The 24,987-nt window shown below is 38.9% G+C and overlaps 1 protein-coding gene across 4 annotated transcripts in view; it reads right to left on the reverse strand.

Moving 5' to 3' along the window:
* The window catches only part of LOC149568649 (uncharacterized), a 240,319-nt gene that overhangs the window by 40,876 nt on the left and 174,456 nt on the right, over positions 1–24,987 (reverse strand). The window lies entirely within an intron of this gene.

Here is a 24,987-nt window from a genome sequence, read left to right on the forward strand (position 1 = left end):
AACACTGGAAACTTTCCAACATGCCTTTTAGAAATATCTTTTAAAGTCATTATTATAATAATGCAACTCAATGAAAAATAAATAAATAAGAGCTCATGTAATTATTAACCTGATCAATTGCAGGTGACGACAAACTGCCAGAGCCACCCACTGTACTGTCAAAAATAGCAACTACCGAAAATATACTTACTAAAAATAGTAAGTCCATAACTAAGACCCCCAAAACACCCTATCAGATCACGAGGGTCGCTATGATGAGCTAACTCTATCAATTGTGTAGACCTGCCAAAATCGAGGACATTATAGTCCTCCCTCCCCAAGATTGCTTGTCCTCAAGCAATTTGGCATCATACAAAACCCTCCACCGAGATCCCATAAGAAACAAGTGATGTCCCTGTCCTCACTGAACCAACAAAAAGCTAAAACCATCAACAAAACCAATAGCATGACCTGCAACACAACACCAACTAATTGTGTGGGTGATGTAAAGGTCGAAACATTACTAACAGACAAATCCCTAGGAGATCTCAACACAATCTCCTTCATTGTAGCTACCCAATCATTCTGTAGACAATCCAGCTTAGGATCAAACCAACTCTGAACATGTGAGTCAATTACAAAACTATAAATGCTCATCACAATATAAACTCTATCATCAATATGATCATCTTCACCTACATCCTCATGTTGCTATGATGACTCATCCTCAATCTCATCAATGCAAACCCACATACCACGATTCGCTACTCCCTTTGGCCTTAACGCACAAGTATGACCTTTAGAGAAAGGCCCCTTGCACCAAAAGAAAAGCTCACGCCTCCTCAAATCCTCTCTAGAAGTGTCATCAAAGCTCCCTACTGACTTGCCCTTGTCCTCAACAACTGGTGGGGGCTCATCATCGGTGAGAAGAGCAAAAGATTTCAAAGCAACCTTGCTTCGAGAAGAGGACTCCAAGTCTCGTGCCTTCCTCATCGCTACTTGGAGAGAAGATGGGTCCAAGGACTTCACCCATCCATAGAGTGGCTCAATCAATCCTTCCATAACTAACATAACTCGTTTGCACTCTAAAATATCATAAACCATAACTGAAAGCCTCTGGAACTCACCAATGTAACTCTCCAATCCACTAGAAAACTTCAACAGAACCAACTTACGTAAGTACACTTCTGGATCCTTCCTATCAAATCTCTTGACCAAGTGATCCACGAACTCTTGATAAGAAGTGATCTGATCATGTCACAAAGAAACTAACCAATGGTACCACCAGTCATGAGCAGCTTCGTCCAGATGCAACACTCCAAATCTAATAACGTCCACCTCTGACATAAGATGCAAAGCCAAATATGTGTCAAGCTTATGAATACAATCTCGAATTGTAATTCTCCCAGTGCCAACAAAGCGCTCCAACGTCATCTTACTAGCAACTTGTTGTAACTCAGTCTGTCGAGGTCGTTGTCTCTTAGGGGTCGACCTCACTCTAGAATGCTCCCATTTTTGAGTCAAGAATCTATCAAAATTCAAATGATCTTTAATAGCCTATGTTAAAGCATCCCACTCTATAAAGTGCACCAACACATCATTAACAAAAGGAGCGGCCTCAGACTCAATACTGACTGTATTCACCTCAAGTCTCAGAAACGTGAGCCTCTGCAGCCTATCATGAGTGCCAGTATGTATGTTAGCTCTGCCAACTAATCCACCACGATCCTCAAATCGAACCTGATCTACATCTCTGTATCTATCACCATCTCAGGTTCTATCATCAACTCGAGATCTATGAGAACCAACAAAAACATCTCAAGCTCTCTCCCTACTTCGTCCTCGAGGAAGTGCGATCTGTTGTAGAGTATTAGACAACTATTGTAGTACACCTGTCATCTGTTGTTGTCCGGCTGCCAGGTTCCTAAATGTTTGCATAGCCTCTCTACTAACATCAACATCTCTAACTTCGAACCCACCTAAACAACTTGGACTACCAACAGAACCAAACTATATCTCAGGTTCACCTTCCCTAGGTGGAGAAGTACGTCCTCTTCGCACGTCCTCTTCGCACAAACGTCCTATCATTAGACATGATAGAAATATCAAATCAAACACTGACTAAACTGAACCCAATTCCTGTAGACTAGTAGGAAACCACTCTAATACCACTGTAAAAACCCCGACTAGCTTCCGACTAAAATGATGATGCACAATTTGGAACTTTGTATTTGTATTTCAAATTTTCAAGGTTTTGGGACGTAAATTTTATAATAACAAAATTGCTTCAATGAAATTCTAAACACAACCAATTTAAATAGCCAAACACTTTATTTCTTTCGAGTGCATATGCAAACGAAATCATCATACAAATAATTAGAACCTGATATGTATTGGAGCAATACTCCAGTTGAGCAGATTGGTGTGCACAAAATTCCTTTACTATAAGTCACAATGCTGTCACCTTAAGCTTTTAGGCTGAACCACTGTTGAAATACTGATATGAATTATATTTGAGAGGTCTCCAAAAACACCCAGCCCATCTTGTATAATATACGAGCCATAGAGCTTGGCTGCTGGTCCCAAGCTCAAATCGCAGGGCATAGAAACACTAATGAGGTCTTCAAGGATACACAGGTTGGCCCTTATGCTGATCGCTTGCTCATCCAATATGATTTACAACTAATACATTTGCAAGTTGACCTTCTTACAACCACCAAGCAACAAGAAGAAAAATGCAGACCCTCATGAGCTCATGAAACTGGAGGTGAGTGTCCACACGGCTGGAAATGAAATCGCAGATCCAATGATAAAGCTATCTGATTTCTTGATGGATGAATTCGGCTCAGGATTCAATTAACATGATTAAAATGCAAAGAATGATGCCTCGAAATGGAATTCTACAGTCCCTCAATATCAATTCTTCACTCCCCCAGTTCGCAATCATTAAAATAAAGGGCCGATTCAATTCCCTTCGAATCCAAACAACACTTCAAACCAATCTCCAAGACACAGCGAATACAATAGGAGATATTGGCCAATTGTATACCTCAGCACAATTGCCAAGAACTCCTCAAACTCAACCCTTATACCTCAACAAGGGCCACAAAATATTAGGACTCAGGAAAAGCCACAAAGGCAACAAAAGAAAATAAATTATTCAAGTGTGCTTTTCCCAATGAAATGAGCTCTCATTTATAACCTTTTGTTTGCCAAAGTTTCCTAAATAGCTCCACTTCAGAAATTGTGGAAGTTTCCCAAAAGAACTCAACACTAGAAACTTTTCAACACACTTTTTAGAAATATCTTTTGAAGACATTATTCTAATAATATAAACAATATTATAATAATGCAACTCAATGAAAAATAACTAAACAAGAGCTCATATAATTATTAACCTGATCAATTGCAGGTGACAACCAACAGCCAGAGCCACCCACTAAAAATAGCAACCAACGAAAATATTATTACTAAAAATAGTAAGTCCAAAACTGAGACCTCCAAAACACCCTATCAGCTCACGAGGATCACTATGATGAGCTAACTCTATCAACAGTGTAGACCTGCCAAAATTGGGGACATTAAACTACTCTTGAGGTGGACACTTCTTGTGTTAGCAATAGTTGTTGGTGTCCCTTTATCTTCATATTGAACGAGCATTCCTTGGTGGAATGTCCCACAATTTGGCAGATGTCGCAAAATTGTTTCTTCGGGTAGGAGCCCTTTGTGTGGCCCTCCTTTCAATCCATACACCAAAATTCCCCTACTTTTGCTAAGTCAGAATTCTTTTTCAGATTTCTGACCTCCCCCATCATCCGTAACATGTCCTTCTGCAATGCTCGAACCTTCTTACTTGACTCTTCGTCACTATTGTTGCTTTGGGAAGATGAATCGTCTAAGTCCAATGATTTGTTCCTTTTGCTCATTTTCCACTCACTCTCCAAATCCATCGCCCTGTTACATGCATCTATTTATGACGCTGCAGGTATAATTTTCATCTTTTTCTTCAATGTTGGTCATAGCCCTTCAATAAACCATCTTTTCTTGAACCCGTCAGCCAGTTGGCTTTCCATTTTCCCCACTAGCTCCTTCAACCTCCTTGCATATATGCGGATCGTTTCATTCTTTCCTTGTTTAGTGTTGTATATTTCCACTACTATCTCATTATCATCCCTCGGTAGTCAAAACTCTGCTATGAATTCCTTCTTGACTTCTAGCCATGAAGTCAACTTCTGCGGATCAACATCCAAAAACCATTCAATCGCTACACCCCGTAGGGTCATCGAAAGTTGTCGGACCCAATCATCCTAGTCCGTTACACTGTTGGCCATCCAAATTGCATCACATGTCTTATAGTGTCTTAGATTGTTCTATGTACCCGCATTTTTTTGAGTACCTGTTCGGCAGGTGTATCGGGAATGAAGATTTCACCCCACACTCATGCTCCTTTGGCACTTCGAGCCATGCGAGTTCCTTCCCTTCCATTTGGATTCTCTAACCTTGGCATACACAAGTTTAGGAACTCCTCCCTTGTCTCTTCTACCAAATTCAATCTCTGTTGCGTTTCTTCGAGTAAGTCCACGACACTCCTCAATCTGCTAGGTGAATACACTCCCTCCGTTAGTGCTCCATCCCCTCGATGTTTGTCGGTAATCTGTTGAAACTTCTATCTGTGCTTCACCTGTTGTGTTAAAATTAATGCTTCTCTTGTTGTGCATATATCATCCTTGTTCTTTATTTTATTCCTATCTTTATTAAGTAGATTCAGCATTAATCTTCATAACACCTCTTGTATACTAGGTTCAACTGGCAGTGACACCAAATGTTTACCGTACAGGATAAATGGATACTTATCGCATTAAAGTATTAGAATGTAGCACAAAACAGGATACTTTATTCACATAAGCAATATGTAATTCCAATCACAACGATTACAATGATAATGATAATCCAATAGTCCATTCAGACGATGTACATATACTTTCTCGAAGGGTTGAATCAAATGTCACACACCCTTTCGGATACAACTCTACCCGTCGACTACAATATGGATTTTACTGACAATAATGGCCATATCGAAGCTTAAGAATTGAAGAGAAAATTATCATCAAAATATTGATTTTCTTATTAGAACTTTTCTTAGAAAGAATTCATTTTATTGAAAACCCATACAGAGGCGTTTTCCATATGTCTCTGAGATGAGAGACAACACGTTCAAGAAGAACTAGTAAATAATTCACAAGTAACATGAATCCCTTGTGAAGTCATAGGCCTAGGTCAAGCAGAATACGTTGGCTGTGAATATATATAATGTTAGGAAATCACCCCTAGACATTCATCCAGGAAGACCAGCATGGTCAAGATGAAGGGTGTGTTTGATATTCATTGAACTATGGGTATATCCCTAAATGATAAAATAAAAAACAATCAATAACAAAGAAGTAAGAAATAAAAGTTTTAAAACCAAGTCAGCTCATTGAAATCCATTGTTTAGATCTTGTTGTGTAGTAAAGCAGTGGGTTGATACTCTAAATTCCAGGATGCTCAGTGGCTGGACAAGGTGTCCCATGTCTACTCTTGGGTAGAGAGGGCCTTTCTCACTGAAGATTGTGTGGGGATATTTAAGGGTCCACGGTTGGGAGGTTAACCCCTGACAATGCTTCTCCTCTTCACTAGATGCCAATGCTCACACAAGACAAAATGCAATCTACACTCAATATCTTCTAGTGATGGCTATTTACTTTAATGATATTTGAAAACTCAAGTTCCAGAAATGTTAGATGGTTAATATTGTTTAATTGGTTATTCTCTTCAATTTATTAGAAAATTGTTTCCTTTTAAATGTATTAGAAAATCAATGAAATCAGTTTGTTTTACAAATTGATTATGAAATGTAACTGCCTGTATGAGATAGGCTTACTTGATGGTTGCTATAATTGTCCTCCATTCATGTGAATATAAACATAAACGTATCATTTATTTGCACTTAATTGTCATAATTAGCAATGGGAAAAAAAGATGTTACTGTGATTTTGTTGCCTTAAATGGTATTGGTTATAATGATACAATGGTGTAACTTTTGTGCCCTAAGCGGTATATGCAACTAACCCAGGGCTTTGCAGATGATGCCCTAGGCAAATTCTAGTATTGGAATGTAGAGTATTGCAAACTTACAATTTCCAATTTAGTTTTATTTGATTAATTCCTTCAATTGTTAGTTATGATATTTCAGTTAAATTGATTGTAATTGTTAATCTCTTTCATATGAAAATGTAAAATAACCATTATAACTGCTGTAATATTCCCATCATAAAATAGATTATTAATCCAACTATTGTTAATGGGCCGATTGATTTAATATATCACGAACCCATTTTTGTTTTATTTCTGTAGTTTGTGTCATCATCGGCTATCTTTGTACACCCTCAGAAAGTTTTCCACGACAAATATTTAAGCACGGCTTATAGGTAGTCATTAGGCATGCAATTTGGATTATTTTCTCTGTACTGCGAATTCCTATTGGGATTCTCTGTACCTTCCCTATTTGGTTGTTCCAGTTTCGGTGGGATTCAACCCTCACCCTACTCCGTTACTAACACTTCGCTCGGATTTGGCAAACAAGAGCACCATCATTTTGCAAATTGGATTAATAACTTGTCTAATCTGTTCTGCTCTCTTGTGTTCAATCTCTAGCAAACATTTATGTTCTCTGGCATTATTGGTGTATCGTCCCTACTCTCCGTCATTTGCATTGCCATACATCATTAGCTCCATCCCTCATCCGTACGGCCATTTGGTAGAGAATCAGCCACTAAACGTATGGCCTCCATAGCTGCCCATCACCCGATTACATATCGTACAGCCTTGCAATTCAAACCACCGTACGGCTTCGTATCCACTTCCCCATACGGCCTACAATCATCCACCTTATGGCTTGTCTTCAAGCCATCGTATGGCTTGTCTTCAAGCCATCGTATGGCTTGTTAGCTATCTATCATACAGCCATTCTGTCTACCACCCTACGGCCACCCTATTTGTAACCGTACGAGCTCCATATCTCTTCTTCAATTCAACATCGTATGACCCTCCATAGCCTGCACTACCCTACAACCCACAGACCATTATTATCGTACTGTCACTCACAGAGGTCTCAAACATCACAGTGGTATCAGAGCTTCAATCCTACCAGCCTGTGGACAATGAATGAGAGTTTATTGCCGGAAGGGAAAAAGAACCCACTCCGTTGATAAAATGGCTGCCGAATTGGAACCCATAGTCGTTGAACTCGTGGCACTACTAAGAGAACTTGCGAAGAATCAGGCACAGATCAATGATACTCAGTGACTCATGGAAGAGACTCAAGAAGTTGGTAGACAATAAAATATCCAGAGAACAGAATGGTCACAGCACGAACTCGGCGTTAGGTAAAGAAAACCCTCATACAGCACACTCTCGACCTTTCATGCCGTCTTTTCCCCCACGAACAGAGAACCCACCTAGAGAGAAGCAACCGATTTTTGAAGAAATGCAAAAATAGCTGAGAGAATACTGGAAGAATGCAAATTTTGAAGAAGATATATCCTCAAAGATTATGCAAATCTAAGAATGAGATATTCGGGAGGCAGAAACAGATGATATTTTAACGATGATCTCATGAGAAAGTTCAGTAAAGTAAATTTGTCTCCATTTGATGGATCAGGGTCCATATCTGCGCAAGCATGGGTAATGAAGGTCAATACTTACCGCCAGGTTAATCCCATGCCAAAAGAAGCAATTAAATCTGCAGCATTGCACTTGGATGGAGTAGCACATGAATGGTGGCATCACGACACCATCACACTAGGGCATGATCAAATAAATACCTATGCAGAATTCACTAAGAGATTGATAGATCGATTTGATGGTAAAGATCCGGAACTCAATTTCAAAGATTTGGCACAGCTGAGGTAAACTAGATCGGTTGACCAGTACATTGCAGAATTCCAAAAACTCTCCATTTTGGTCACAGATATTTCTTAAAGAAGAAGGATAGTGCCCTTCATGGATGGACTAACAGAACTCCTAAAAGGTTGAGCGAAAGGGTTCAATTCTGCCACCCTGTCTGAGGCCATTAAGAAGGCACAGAGTATGGCATCATCATCAGTGTCATCCTCTCAAGGTTACTCACATTCCAAACCACCAATGTTTCTAAGGGACAAAGATAATAAACCTCCACCAAGGAAGCCGTCGTTGGACAAAGCTAGCAGACAAGAACTCCAAAGGAAGAAACTATGTTTCAATTGCAAGGGACCATGGGAACCTAGGCACAAATGCCTCGGGAAAGGAAAGATCCACTACATTGAAGTCATCTTTGATGATGAGGACGAACAGGAAGATATACCCACTGAACATAACCAACCCCACTAGGATACTAAAATGGTTAGTTTGGACCGTACGAAAAGAATTGCAGCATTGGTACAGCGTGGAGGAACTACTGCCCTAGCCGGTAGCCCAAGGTGCACAGTGTTTCGTGTATGAGGAACCCTTCAAGGACAAAGGGTTATGGTGATGCTCAACAACAAAGCTACCCTTAACTTCATAAACTCATCTCTAGTAAAATGAAGAGGTCTACCTACGGAGACACATGCAGGATTTTAGGTCAAGGTTGCTGGAGGAACTCTTTTTCCCTACACACACCTTGTTCCTCGGCTAAGTATCACAATGGAAAATCACACGATTATCGAATATTTCTTCATAGTTAACCTTGATGACATGGAGGTTCTTTTGGCCATACAGTGGATGGAGACACTTGATGAATACACTCAGAGCTTCAAACGGATGGATTTAACTTTTGTTGCGATGGAAAGAAGGTTGTTCTTCGCAGAATGGCAAATGAGGGTTCGAAGGAAGTTTTTGCACATCGGATGGAGGCAATTTTTCAACGTGATGACGTTGCTTGGGTTGCGCATTGTTTTGTTTCAGCAGAACCTGTAAAAGGGCAACGAACAACTCCCCAGGATGATGATCTCCAGAAGATTAAGTGACCATAATAAAGTTTTTATAGACACTCCTCCCGGCATACCACCTCATTGAGGGTTTGAACATACTATTGAGTTGGAAGCAGGAGCCAAGCCAGTCATAACCACACCCTACCGTCGTCCCAAGAAATTCAAAGATGAGATTGAAAAGATGATTTAGGAACTGCTAGAGAAAGTATGGATCTGTCCCAATTCTAGCCCCTTTGCGTCATCAGTGATTTTGGTCAAAAAGGACAAGACATTGCGCATGTGTGTGGACTACCATGCGTTGAACAAAAAAAAATAAAGAATAGATATCTCATTCCAAGGATAGATGAGGAGATGGATGAATCACACGGCGCAATCTTTTTCAAAAATAGATCTCCGTTCCAGTTACCATCAAATCCACATGAGGGAGGAAGATGTAGAATAGACGGCATTTTGTTGTCACTACAGACATTATGAGTTCCTAGTCATGTTATTTGGATTAACAAATGCACCTGCTACATTCCAATCATGCATGAATTGCATCTTTAACAAACAATTGTGTAAATACTTACTAATATTTTTTGATGATCTTATTTATAGCAGGACATGGGAGGAACATCTAAAGCATCTGGATGAAGTCCTAAGAATCATGAAGGAGCAGTCTTTGTTCACCAAGAAATCCAAGTGTGAATTCGGTATCACAGAAATATTGTACCTAGGGCATGTCAGTAAATACGCAGTTCAAGTTCATCAGGAGAAGATTCAGACTATCCTTGATTAGCCTCCCCCAAAATCACTCACAGATTTGTGAGGGTTTTTTGGACTATGTAGCTATTAAAGGATTCTCTCAGCTCAGCACACCCTTAATGGATTTGACAAGGAAGGGGTCTTTCCAATGGAATGAAAAGGCACAACTCACCTTTGATAAGCTGAAAGAGGCAATGAGCACTTGTCCCATACTTGCATTACCTGATTTCACTCGACCATTCAATCTAGAGTGCAACGCATCTGAAGAAGGCATTAGCGCGGTACTAATGCAAGATAGACACCCCATAGCTTACGAGAGCAGGAAGCTTACGCAAACAGAACGCTTATATTCCATCTGCAACAAAGAAATGGTTGCCATCGTACATGCACTAACCAAGTTTCGGCAGTATTTAGTAGGTGCCAAGTTTGTTGTTTGTACGGATTACAATAGTCTGAGATATTTTTTGGAGCAACGGGACTTGAATGAGAGGCAACAAAAATGGGTAAGCAAGGGTTTAGGCTTTTGATTTTGACATTGAATATGTGAAAGGAAAGAACAATGTGGTTGCAAATGCCTTGTCCAGGAAACCCGCCATCTGCTCGCTAAACCAGATTTTAGCTAACTGGAAGGCACATTTGTTGGTAGAATATTCCAAAAACACATTTGCCTGTGAGCTAATGGATGGCAACACCCAGGATGATCGGTACAAAATGGTGGATGACATCATTTACTATAAGAGTGATATTTTTAGTGCCAAAATCCAAATTGAAGCAGAAAATCTTGAAGGAGGTACACGACTCACCCTTGGCAGGATGCTCGGGCTTCCTCAAAACTTACAAAAGTCTTAGGGAGAGGTTTTCATGGAAAGGACTTAAAGGATATGTATTGCAGTATGTAAGAGAGTGTGCGGTCTGCAAACAGAACAAATCCAAACATACTCTACCTCTCGGGTTATTGCAACCTCTACTAATTCCAGAACATAAGTGGGAAAGTATCTCGATGGATTTCATAACCAAACGTCCCAAGGTAAACGGAAAGGATTGTATTTTCATGGTGGTTGATAGATTGACAAATTACGCACATTTCTTCACCATCCCCTCAAATTTTCAAGCTGTACAAGTTGTCGATCTGTTTTTAAGATAAGGCTTTCGTCTGCATGGGTTGCCCCGAAACATTGTCAGTGATCGAGATGGGCAATTCATCAGTATCTTTTGGACAAAACTGTTTCGATTGGCAGGGACAGAATTGTCACCAAGTACTAGTTAGTAGTTACCACCCTCAAACAGATGGACAAACAGAGATTGTGAACTAGTGGCTCGAAGGTTACCTTTGAAACTATGTTTCGGCACAACAACAAGCATGGGTCAAGTGGATACACCTAGAAGAATATTATTACAATACCACGTATCACATGTCCATCGGGATGGCACCATTCAAAGCTCTGAATATGTACAAACTCCTCTCCTTCATAGACACAGTGTTGGGAGACAGTCACGCACCAAGGGCAAGGGACTAGCTTCAGGAGGGATAGGACATCCTACGATACCTAAAGGAAAACTTACAACAGGCACAGAATCAACAAAAGATGTACACCAACAAACCCTGAATGGAGAGGAGTTTCGAAGTAGGGGACTTGGTTTATCTTAGGCTCCAACCATATCAACAATCCTCATTGAAGGAAAAGGGAAAAGAAAAAGTGAGGCCACAATTTTATGGCCCCTATTGTGTAGTTCGTCGCATTGGTGAAGTCGCTTACGAGCTAGAACTTCTAGAGGAAAGTCATATTCATAACGTCTTTCATGTTTTATGCTTGAAGAAGGCCGTAGGACAGAACATCATGGTAGCTATAGATCTTCTGCCGCTCAATGAAACACATATTGGAACCAGCAGAGATTATTGAAGTACATGAGAAGACCCTATGGAACTAGACAGTGAAGGAATATTTGGTATGCTGGAAACACTTGCCACTGGATGATGCAACTTGGGAAGGCGAGCACATTTTACAGCATCCAGCATTGAATTTGCTTGAGGACAAGAAAATTTTGGGACAGGAGGACTGTATTATCACTGTCATAAAATAGATTATTAATCAAACTATTGTTATTGAGCCGATTGATTTAATATATCTCAGACCCATTTTTGTTTGGTTTCCATAGTTTGCGTCGTCAACAACTATCTTTGTACACCCTCGGAAAGTTTTCCCCAACGAGTATTTAAGCATGGCTTATAGGTAGTCATTAGGTATGCAATCTAGATTATTTTCTCTGCACTGTGAATTCCTGTTGGGATTCTTTGTTGTTCGTCATTTCGGAAGTGAAAGACCTTCCCTATTTGGTTCTTCCGGTTTCGATGGGATTCAACCCTCACCCTACTCTGCTGCCTGTAACACTTCGCTCGGATCTGGCAAATCTGAGCACCATCATTTTGCAAATTAGATTAATAAGTTGTTTAATCTGTTCTACTCTCTTGTGTTCAATCTCTAGCAAACATTTGTGTTCTCTGGCATTATTGGTGTATCGTCCCTACTCTTCGTCATCTACATTGCCATACATCATCAGCTTCGTCCCTCATCCGTACAACCATTTGGCAACGACTCAACCATTAAACGTACGGCCTCCATAGCTACCCATCACCCGATTACATACCGTACGGCCTTGCAATTCAAACCACTGTACGGCTTCGCATCCACTTCCCTGTACGGCCTGCAGTCATCCACCATACAGCTTGTCTTCAAGCCACCATACGACCTACAGGTATCTACCGTACAGCTACCCTGTCTGCCATTGTACAGCCTGTAGGAATCTACCGTATGGCAACCCTATTTGTAACCATACGACCTCAATATCTCTTCTTCAATTCAACATCATACGGCCCTCCATAACCTGCACTACCCTACGATCCACAAAACATTGTTACCATACCATCACTCAAAAAGGTCAGGAACATCACAATTGCCTTCTCATGAATGTGAACTAGTAATTGTATTTTTGATGATATGCTAGTTGTTAGCTAAGTCCCAAGAAAAGGGGTTGTTACAGGAACTAAATAAATAAATAAAAGAAATTTAAAATGTTTATAAGAGTTTTGAACACATAACCTTCTACCTTTCAATTTCACCCACAACCAACTCACACATTAAGCTCTTCATTAATCACTAAAGGGAAATAACCTTTACTCATGACTTCGCGAGACCATGTAGAGGGCTTAAGATAACAAAAGGACGTGAGAATTGAACCCATGACTTGTAGTGAGATGGTAGAACATAACCAATACACCACAGGACATGTTTGGAATTGAACCTTCTTGAACACTTGGATAACTATCAACTAGTGGGAGAGATCAAACAATTTGCAAAACATAAACAAATAGGTTGATTTATTAAATAAAACATTGGTTGAAATGTTGGTTACAACAGACATAAACATTCCAACAACATTGGCTTCCTATAAATTAGGAACACTCCTGACAAAGAAAATATTGAGAAAATTGAATGCAAAAACTATAGTCAAACTATTGAATAACCCTGCACAAAGAAGTCCCAAGAAATCTGGGGAGGAAGAAACCGGACCAGTGTGGAGGGTAAGGAAACTTGAGGCTCACACACAGGGACACTATCTACAACCTTGCACAGGAAACTAAGTAGGCTCAATCCTCTCTATCTGTCATGCTGAAATCTTTCATGAAATAATTTACAGGAAGGAGCAGAGGAAACCAAGTAGGCTCAATCCTCTCCATCTGTCATGCTGAAATCTTTCATGAAATAATTTACAGGAAGGAGATGAACAAATGTTTGTAGAGAAGAAATTGCTTCTTGCTTTTGTATCTAGATATCTCAATCTTTAATTATAGTATTCCTTGGGTGCGTGTGCTTTCATGCCTCTGCTTTATCCTTGTGTAATTGCAAGTACCAAGGGTGATGATGAAGTATAAAGATGTTGCAAGTACCAGGGTTGATGCACATTCCCAGTACCTTATACATTGGAAGGGCATGATGAAAGGAATACTGGGATGTAAAAACCCTTCTTTTCTTATACTGATTTGCTGATTGAAAATGAGAAATGTTTTTTGGTTTATGTCTTTTCTGATTTTTTGTATTTTGTATATATGCCTTTTGGTATTTTTTTGAATTTAATGAATACAATGCCAACACTCCAGTATGAATTAACAGCACACTCTAAAACTACCAGCAATAGAAGTTTAACCAAATTAAAATTCACAAATAATTTTGAAATAAGCATATAGAGTAGAACCTGGCAGCTAATTCTTGCATCAATATAACTGGAATTATAGTAACATCACCATTCAGATTTATAAAGAGCCTCCATATGAAATCATCCCACAAGACTCGCTTACTACCCGCCACCAAATTGAAGATGACTTCCAAATGACTGCAGCAATGAGTTGATCAAATCGCAGGCCTGAGATAGATGGCGGCTTCATTAGGATATATTCACAAACCCTTCAGGGAGCCCAATTTCTCTGAATTAAATATTAATGGCTCCAATTTCCTGCTCGTGCTGCCCAACACAATGAACGCACCCTTTTACAATGCACACACCGCTTCACTAAGACCAATCACATGGTCTGATTAACAATTCGCAGGCCCAACTGATTGTCATCCAACTCACCAGCAAAATTACAGGACAGGTCTCTTGTGCCAATACTGGAGATGCTGCCCAGATGATACACGAGTCTCATTCAAAGCAAAATTCGAAACCCCAGCAGTAAGTACCAGAATGAAGAGTAATTCATACCTTTTTCCAATGTCAACCAATCACCATCAATCAATCTCCAGATACAGTATGAACAGAAGGAGATTTGCCAATTGTTATACCTCAGAAACGATTTGCAGCAAATTCACAATACTCAGAATTTCTCAAAACCCTTGGACAGATAATTAAGAAGAATAATATTCAAGATCTCTTTTCTTCTCACCAAAAAGCCATATTTATAATGCCATTTGAGCCGTTCAACTTCACCCACACACTTTTCACTTAAAAAGCAACTTTATAATATAAAGTCTTAACACTTTAAAATATAAAGCACAATGATATATAAACATGTATTTAATAATCATTAAAGCCAGCATGCTCTCCAATAAATACGATTTCAACAAAGAAAACCCAGAGAGAGACCAAATATCCAAAGTCAGATGATCATCCTGCCTAAACTGCTCAATCCAAAAATAGCAACTGGCCATGAGTGACTTACTAAAAATAGTAAGTCCTAAAACAGCAAACTCCCGACAAAGACCTCCAAATCCATACATCAGCTCATGAGGATCATGATGATGAGCTGACAAAACCATACTCCAGAGACCTACTAAATCGGGGACATTACATGAGAGACCAAAGGAAGGAAAGATCAAACACAAGTTTGTTGCAGGCCCTCACTCGATGAACTTAAGTTTCACTTCCATGGGAAGTATGGTGCAACTGCACCCAACATGGTGATCATGCCCCCATAAGACAAACATCAAATTTGTGTTTTGTTTTATGTTGAATAGTGTTGTTTTGTGTCTAATAAGATCCAAAGGACCAATTGTAACCAATAAAAATATATTTATATGATGCCATTAATCCTATGTAGACCTACAAGGTCCTAATGTGGTCAATCTTGGTCAAAGGGATCCGAAATTGCCCAATATGGATAAAATTGATGTTATAAGCCATATTGAGCCTATTTGGCCTCGTCTAGGCTGAGACTGCAAGCTTTAGAATCATTTTGTCAAGTTGATCAAAAACTTATCAAAGTTGTCATTGCAGAAAGTGCAAAAAATGCAAAAACAATGTTGTCAAATCATAGTTTAATGGTCATGAATTAGTTTGGTTTGATTGTAGCTACTGATACAAGGTTGTCAGGGTGATATAAACCTGATACCATAGTTGTAAGAGAAGGAGTTGAAGTTTTGGGGAGTTTGGGATGAGAAAACAATCAATACAGTGTAACAATTTTGTAATTTCCCATTTTTCCTTGTTGCCGAGAATTATGTGATCTTGTATGATATTATTTTGACCTGCACTCATTGGTAGAAGATAGTACATTAGATTAGTTTTCATTTTCTTTTCGTGGTATTAATTTTCATTCAGATTTGAAGGATTTATGCTTGTTTCAGTGACTGCCACTTCCCAGAATTTCCTACAACAGTCGAGTTGCAATTTTTTAGCACTGGCCGTAAGGAAGAGTTGTGAATTCTAAATGGATGCATTTGAAAGAGCAATGAATCACCTTTGACTTGAATCAGTTTGAGGGTTTTTCATAAGTATAACCAAAGTTATGACATTTTTTGTAAGAATAGATCTGAAACCCTCAACACGGGTTTTGAAAAGAAAATGTTCATTTGAGCATAAAATTGGTTGTTTGAAGGCTTAAGGAGTGTAGATTATGGTCTTGGAACTTCTAGGCGTGAATGACAATATTTTTGGTCATAATGATGATGCCCTAGGCTGGTAAATCAATGATTTTGGTCTATTTTCTAAATTACTAGTCATTATTCGAGCCATGTGTTGCAAAACAGCCACCATTGATTTTGACATATGTTGTGTAGAACTCGAATGGGTATAGCAAAATAGTTTTATATCTGGTTTATGACCTCTGTATAAAACCATTATGCCCAAAATGCCTCATTTTCTGCTTATTTAAAGGCCTAGACAAATGCAAATCAGTCCAAATTTGGTCTCTGCCTTCGAAATTAACTCTTAGTCATATTAAGATATGTTGTATAAGCCCCAAAAGGGTACCTTGAACAACTTTAATTTGTGCCAAAACTGAGAACCCTAAAACTTATTGCTTGAAAACCTTTTGGATAGGGTTGGTAGGCATAAATGAGCATATTGAAGGAAGGCTATTGGAATTTGTTTTGGGTGTGAGCTACTGGTTGTGATTGCATGTTTGGAAACCCCTGATGCTTAAATTACAAAGGATTGTCACCTTGTTTTTCTCTTGTTAGCCTCATTAGAATGACCTGTTGTTGCTTGAAGAATTAGTCATGAAAACTTGTTGTGAAGTTGTTTTGATAGTGTTTCAAGTTGATTTGATGGCCTTGAAGTGCCAACTGAGGATGTCTGTAAGAACATTCTGAAGATTGTAAAGAGATCAATTGTGTGAATGAGAAAGTGTTGTGTTTGATCCCTTGCCTCTGCATTGTCCTCCTCCTCACAAGAACACTTAAACACTAATTCTCAAAGCTACTGGTCTTTTTTCTTTGAGGCAAGATTTTGTTTACTACTAAGTTCATGTAATAGTTCAAATGGTAAGATGGATCCTCATTTCTTGATATCTCAGTAAAACAAATGTATAGACTAGTGAGAAATGATTCTAAAATCCTTCTTAGATTAATAGGTGTTGGGATCTTGACTGACCGGACTCCAAATGGCAATTTGTCCTGAAACTTTTGTGGCATGAGCCGAGTGGACCAAAAAAGACTTGCTTAAGCTGGATTATGTTGCTTAGAAAGATTGTTATTGGGGCTAATTTATCTTCTATGGGTCTTTCCCCACTTTCTTGGCCCTTGTATCTGGTCCCTGAGACTATTGAGCAATCTATTCTTTGAATGTTGATCTGCTTAACTAGTTTGGTCTTAGTTTCTTGGCAACCCAGTGAGTTAGATCTCATCCAGGTCTGTCTTGGATTGAAGTCCTTGCTGGTTTTGTCAATTTGCTTGATAATAGATTGATTAAATTCTGGTCTATTCTCTCTACTGCAGTTTTGTGGTTCTTGTGGAAAATGAGGAACAAAGAAGTCTTCCATGGCAAAAAGAGGAGCCGTACTGAATTTAACCTTGAACTCACACATTTTACAATAATGCTGTAGGTTTCAGCGGTGCTGGATATCCCAAAGAGCGGGATCATGATTCTAGCACAAGAAGTCTCTCTTTTGATCTACAAATCAGATATCAGATCTGTCCGTTTCTAAAATGCATACAAAGATATGTTGAATCCAAACCAGGTTGAGCAACTCGACCAATTTATGAAAGATGAAGGCATCTCTAAAGAAAATACTGATGCTAAAAATAAGGCTACCAGTCCCTGATGCTCCCAGATGGGATGATACAGTTTAACATGACAGTGAACCCACTTTGGGGAGGTTCGATGCTGATAAAGTCAAGAGCAGTAATAACATCATTGGATCATGGGATGCATGATGACCCAAACTCTTCTAGTTTAAAATCTGGGCTCTCGATATTTCTATTTTGATTATGTAATACTTCTATAGTAGTTGTCTGATAGGATTCCATAGACTTAACTTTTTTGTTGTGCACAATTGATTTACAGTTGTTTTTGAAAGAACTATTGCTGATATAGCATATATGATGCACTTTGTGAGCTATCTTTAATAGAGAAATATATAACTAATATATATTAATTTTAATTTAAAATAAACAAGTTTAATTTCATTATTAACATTTGTCTCCACCAGTAGTTGCAAGCTAGGTATTGCCAAACCCAGTGGCTTTCTAATCTTTTACTTCAACTCGGCAAATGTCTTCTGTTGAATTCTAACCTATATAGAGACCTTCCAATTGTCGTTATGGAAGATAAAGCATTGCAGTTGTGGGATATTATTTGATAAGCTTTCTCAAATATTGAACTACCCCTACAGAACTTCTTGCATCAATTGCAATGAAAGTCTTGGAGCACTTTAAAATGGCTTCCACTTTTACTAAATTCGTAACAGTAGCTAGATTGTTGCCTGATAAATTTTGATCTCAATTACTTCATAGACTTTAGCTAATATTTGACCTCAGACCTAGACAACAGTTTGATGACTGACCCTTCAAAGTCTGATAAATTTTGATCTCAATTTCTTCATAGACTTGTCTAATATTTGATCAGACAGTTATTTGGCGACTGTCCTCTTAAAAAATTAATTGAATATTTGCCTATGTAATCAGCCCTTTGAGTATGAATATAAACAACAAAATCTATTTTCTACAATTCATTATGTCTTCATTTCCCTTTGTAGGATTGCTAGGACCTGCCTCTTCTGCTCCACAAAAACTGCTTTATTCCCCCCACTCCCTTCTCCCCCTCGACTTAGAACACAATACACTAATCTCTCATATTTCGGCCCTCTATGACATCCTCGACCAGCTCTTCCTCTAGATCACTCCACCTTACTCCTGTCATCTTTTCACTTGCATGACCATTAGAGAAGTGCTGAGAATCCTGAATACTAAAAGAACTACGGATGAGGAAGGCTTCCAGACCGAGTTCTTCAAACATCTCTCTAATGTGCTAAGTGCCTACTTATCTGACCTCTTTAATCAAGTGGTTTGCATGGGGTTCCCCTCTCTTGGTCCCACCACATTATCCATCTAATGCATGATGCAAGCTCCGCCTCTAATCCCAACAATCATAAGACCATCATGGTTGCTCACACTTTCTCCAAGCTTTATGCCATGACTCTCAACATTCTCTTCTCAAGGGAGTTGGATCATTGCCATATGTGCGCCACGATTCAGGTCAATTTCAAAACAAGACTACCAAATTAAGGACAATATTAAACTCTTTAACTATCATCTAGGAGGCTCATCATTGCTCCTCAAAGGCTTATTGTTGCTTTGTTGACTTCCACAAAGCTTTTGACAAGGTTCCACGGTGAGTTTCCTTTCAGAGGCTTCAAGACATTAGTGTTTTGGAGGTCCTCCTAACTACCATCATGAGACTTTACAAGATCATTGCAAGTTGTCTTAGGGTTTCTTTTAGGTTCTTCAGATTCATCAATAGTACCATCGAAGTTAAGCAGGGCTACCCCCTATTCCCACTTTGTTTTGGATCTACATTGATGAATTGGAGGGATTTCTTCATGAGCATTTGTTAGATGGGGATGGTTGTCTTCTCCACTAAGTCTTGATTTCTATCCTACTTTTTTGTGGAAAATGTAGTTCTCCTACCCTAGACCCCAAAGGGATTACAGAGGCAGCTTGGCTGTTTGGCTTCTTTTTGTGACTTGAGGCATATGACAGTTAATTTGGGGAAGACAACGGTGATGGTCTTTTAATAGCATCAAGACCTCTCATCTTCACTTCTTTGTTTGAGATTGCCTCTTCCTACTCCTATTTAGGGATTAAGTTTTCTAGTCCCCATTTCATTTTGAGAGTTGAGACCCACCATCCAACCCCATAGCAATAAGGGGTATGGCTCGCTCTTCTTGAGAGATGGTGTTTCTGACATCACTCACAAGATACCACATTCATGATTACACTTTTGGACACTCCCATTCGGCCTACTATTCTTGATGGTTTTGTGGTATGGGGGCCTTTGTTGTTGGAGTCTAATTTAACCTTTGTTGAGTATGTCTAGGTTCTTCTCCACTGGCACATCATCAAGTGTAAGCAGTACTTTCCTTACGATATCATTCTTGTTGAGTTTGGTGCCCACCCCTTCAGACTTTAGGCAGTTGTGATCTCATTTAGTTCTTGCATCGCCTCCTTGCTTTTGTTGATTCCAATTTGGGGTGCCACATGTTCCTTTACCTTGTTTACTATTCCTCAAAGTTGATTGCATCTTTTGCCTCTTTGGGGCTTCAAAGCTCCTAGGTTCTATCGAGATTCAGATTAATCATCTCTCAATGTTTTAGTACCATCTTCATACCCCCCACCATCTTCACCCCTCTAGTAAGGAATTGTACAGGTTTGTCAAAACAAACATTTATAGGTAGTTCATTCATAGGGAATGGGTTAACCCCCACAAGGGTCTCTGCTCAAAGATGGCATTTTTATGCAGAGCACTTTCTTGAGCTATGGGATGGGTTCATTGTCCATTCTCATATTTCTTGTCACTAGTCACATTGCTTCTGAACTCGCCTTGGTCTTTTAGGGAGGGCTAGCACTGGCTTCAAGTTGAGATAGATCACTAATTGCAGAGGGATGAGGGGGTTTCTCACCTATATAGCCTTGGGCTGGTTGAGACAAAGAAGCCAATGTTATCTTTCATTGCCCTATATACTATGATATCAAAGGGAGATTCTACTACATTATTAGAAAGTCCCAATCTCTCTCGTCCTTTTCAAATACATGGGCCCCTTTCTCTCTACCTCCAGAACACTTTCAAACTCAAGGATCACTTGTTTTAGCACCCCTTGCACCCTAAATCCTACTAGCGCATGCCACCAAAGGACAATTGGCTTTTCCTTGTCTTCGTAGGTTTTTCTGGCCTCACAGAAGTTCCTCACTGTGGCCCTCTCTTTCCAATCATACTTTGTAAACCTAGCAACCTAGCCTTAGTGCTTACCCCTTGGTCTTCAAGTTCTTCTCAACTGCTCTAGTTCCTCAATGGTTGTTTGGTGGTTTGGGGTTGCCTATTCACCCCTACCACATCCTTCGTCTGTTGTCCTTTTTTTTAGTGATTTTCTTTGATCACAGTTTGGTGTCTCTGTCGGTGGCTGTGCCCTAGTTTGTAATCTTCAGTCTCATTGACTAGTTAGTGGTCATTTGTTGGACATTAATAAAAAAATCTTAATGGATCCCAGTGACCTCAAAGACTTAGCTAACATTTGATCTTAGACTTAGAGAGTTATTAAGGGTGACTACACTCTTAACAAGTCAATTGAATATTTTCCTATGTAATCAGCCATATGATAACAAGAATATCTGTTTTTTACAATTCATGGGATAGACCCCATTTTATTTACTCTCAATATATCTATGCTATTGAAATGCCTTTAAGTTGTTAAATATAAAAAAGTTTCTTTTTCTACAAGTGTTTTAGTATTTTAAAAGTCAAAACTTTTCCTGATTTTTTCAAAAAAAATCTTGTTCTTTTGGTTTGCCAATTTTTGCCAAAAACAGTTTTTGCTGCTATATTTTGTATAACTCAATAGCTACCTTTCATAGCAAAGATGTCTTCTGCAACAAAGAAAACGGCTTGTGCAGTAGCTTCCACAGTACAAAACATCTTATAAAGCCTATAATATATATCAGATAATCAGACATTTCTACGTTGTCCTACTTATAAAGAAATCAATTCATGTATAATGATCATGACATAAAATAGAAATCACTTCAGTATGTCAGGTAGATGGAAAAGGATTTTTTATGAGACTTTTTACAACACAAAAGCATATTTCATCTAGAAGATAGTGCATATCCTTTTTAGTTGCTATACGTTTGGTGGTGCATCTGCATCATGTCAAAGTAGAAAATTGTCTTGAAGTCAGAAGGCTGTGAGTAATGCTCCTCTATCATATGGTAATGACATTTATTTCTGAAAACTATACCCAACATATTGCTTCTACCTCTAGATCGATGAGAACCATGCTAATCCATTATGTGATTGGGCATCTATCCAAAATTTTATACAATGTACCAACCCTAATCTTTGCACATTCAGCCAATCATTAATAGGAAATGGGAAAAGCTCAACTCTTCCTTGCACATGGCTGCCCATGCATTGAATTCTAGGTGGTACAAGCATAGGTTTGGTGTAGTTACATTGATACAAGATGCTCAGCTAAAGGCAAGGCTCTTTAGGACCTTCGAGAAGATGTATGAACGTATAGAGGCCAACATCATTTTCACTGAGTGAACCAAACTCGCCACTCTTACGGGTTATTTTGAGCCAGCTAAGATGAATATGACAACTATGCCATAGGAGGACCCAATTTTATGGTGGAAATGTCATGGAGCAAATACTTTGACCAACAATCTATCCATTCAATAGCTATCTCAAGTTTCTAGTTCTTCAGCTGCTAAAAGGAACTAGTCTACTTATACCATCACTCACTCTCTTGAGTGGGCCAAACTTAACTCTAGGAAAGCAAGAGAAGTTTGTGGCTTTAAAAAGTGTTTTGCATATCATTGACCACAAGCCACTTGAGTACATATAATCTAGCAGCATCATGGGATGTACAGCTAAAGGAGCTAGCATAGATTGATGAGGATGTTACGGTTACAGATTCCGGGTCGGTAGGTATAAGTTTGGAGCTACACAATTTGGAGTCCAATAGTTCTAGTGACAAGGAGTTTGGGGATGATTAAAGGCTTCCTTTCAATAAATTCTATTGGTTTGACATCATATTATAATCATCTTTATGAAATCTTGAATTTGACACACGCATTGTTCAAACTTCAATGTTAAATTGTTAATGTTGAGTATTCACTATAGATTTTAGTAATACTGAGTATTTACTATTTTACTAATTTTCCAGTGTCTCTATAAACAATTCAAAATTGTAATTTTTGTACATTTGTTTATTACTATTTTCTTAAGTACTATATGTATATCAGTGTTGGACCTGGGTTGTCGTCCCCCTACCATTTCCAAATTCAAGCCCTTGGTCCCCCTATCCCCAAAAACTGTCTCCCCATCTCCCCATCAAGAAACTCAGAGGAACACTAATAATATGAGCAATTCTTCACTAGATTTAGTATTTGTATTTATACTGGAAGACTTAATAATTAATACCAAAAAGTACAACACTACTTAACATTTTTGTAACATTTGTTATATTGAGTTGTGTGATTTGCAGCCAACTAGCTTTTTCTATAATAATCAATCTACCTTTCACCATATGCTCAACATGCCCACATCATGATATTGGTGATCAAATGATGTAAATTTTGCATGCATTGTCCATTTGAAGTTGCAAAATAGGGAAAAAAAACAGATTGGGTCATTTGTCCTTTTTTTACAGCTCCTATTTCCTTAGAGCCAGGCCTCGGATGAGTTCATCACCACCTTTTCCTACTCTTGTCCCTTGCCCGGGGCTTGAAGCAAGCGCTTGATACTCCAGTTTCCAGCCACCCTAGATCCGTAAGGCCCCATCATGGGCTTACTAGACAATGACACTCCACCTCCAATGGTACTCAAAGACGGGTCGGTACTATTGGTCATCCTAGGCATTACCCTTCGGTATTGGATTTCTTTTTGCAAAGAAAGGACCTCTAGTCCTTTTGTTGTTCCCTTTTGTTGCTTTCTTGTTTGCTCTTTCCTCGACACCTTTTCGTGCTCCTTTTGGGGTGTGTTTCATTGTTTGTATGTTTTCAATCCCTTAGACCCTTTGTTGGTCTCTTGTTAGACATTAATAAATTTATCTTATCTTTTCTTATCTATAGATGACTTTGGCTACACATTTATTGAGAAGTGTACCGAGTCCTTGCTTTAACTATCCATCTACATAGTGTGATGCCACTATGTTGTGATCATTAGGAGGCAACTCTCCTTAGATTGACCAATTGTTCGAGTAGGCTTTAGCAGTCTCAAAATCTCATCTATAACCACCACCATATCACACCCATGAGCAAGGTACTAGAATAAATTTTGATGGTTACCACAAACAGTAATGAACACAATCTCAACACCAATTGCAAAACTTGCCTCAATTTTCAATCAGGCTATTCCATGCTAAAATACCAGGGTTGCTAAATTTTACAACATTAATCAGAATTATCATCAGGTGCAACCAGAAAAGTAGGATCATCCCCAACTACTCTTTGGTTCAGCAAACAGTTACTATTATATTATCTCAGATTCCATAATCAACCCACTCCTATAAAATACCCCTCCAGTATGCATTGTTATCGAGCCATCTAGCATCACTAGGGTCCACAAAAAGAATGCATTTAAAAATGAAGCGGGAAAAATATTACTATATAGCATACTATTGGATTTGCATGCCACTCTTATAAGGCTCCCTGTATATTATTACTATTAGCATATTATTGTTACTGATAGTATTAGCATTTTGATTTGGTACCATTATATCAACCTATCCATCCTTTGTCCTCGATGCCATCTTTGTCCTCCTTTGGCAATGGCCATGCACTCTGATTGCGACCCCTGATGGAAGCCCTCTCATTCCAATCATGTTGATTTGCTGTTTTGGGTTCTAGCCTAACAAGTCACTCATCTACAAATTGCTATCTCTCTTGTTTACGTTCAAATTCACTATTCATCCATAGAATGTACCAGTTGTCGTTTATCCATATTCTTTGCTTTTCATCTACACTACACAATTAAAGACCATACAATTTCTAACTCCACAGACTTCTTATTTGCACCTTTTTTGCTTTGAGCCACAAGTTCTCTCCTTGGTCAAAAAATTATAGCCCCTATCATAGTTACTCTTCAGCCAGCTTTTCTCCTCCTAAATACCTTCTCCAAAAGCTTTCTTACTTTGAATCAATGTAAACTTCCTCAAGCTTTCTCACTTTGAATCAATAGATATTACCTAGGGCTTTCTCACTTCTCTGCTAGAAGTTAGAAGAATGAATTCATGCAGTTTGAGCAAATTGAATGGCACTCAATTCCTTGTGTGTGCTCTTGTATTTATGAA

This window comes from Cupressus sempervirens, chromosome 3 (genome assembly GCF_028749045.1).
Source record: "Cupressus sempervirens isolate cs-2001-9-10 chromosome 3, ASM2874904v1, whole genome shotgun sequence".
In the NCBI taxonomy this organism is placed as follows: Eukaryota; Viridiplantae; Streptophyta; class Pinopsida; order Cupressales; family Cupressaceae; genus Cupressus; species Cupressus sempervirens.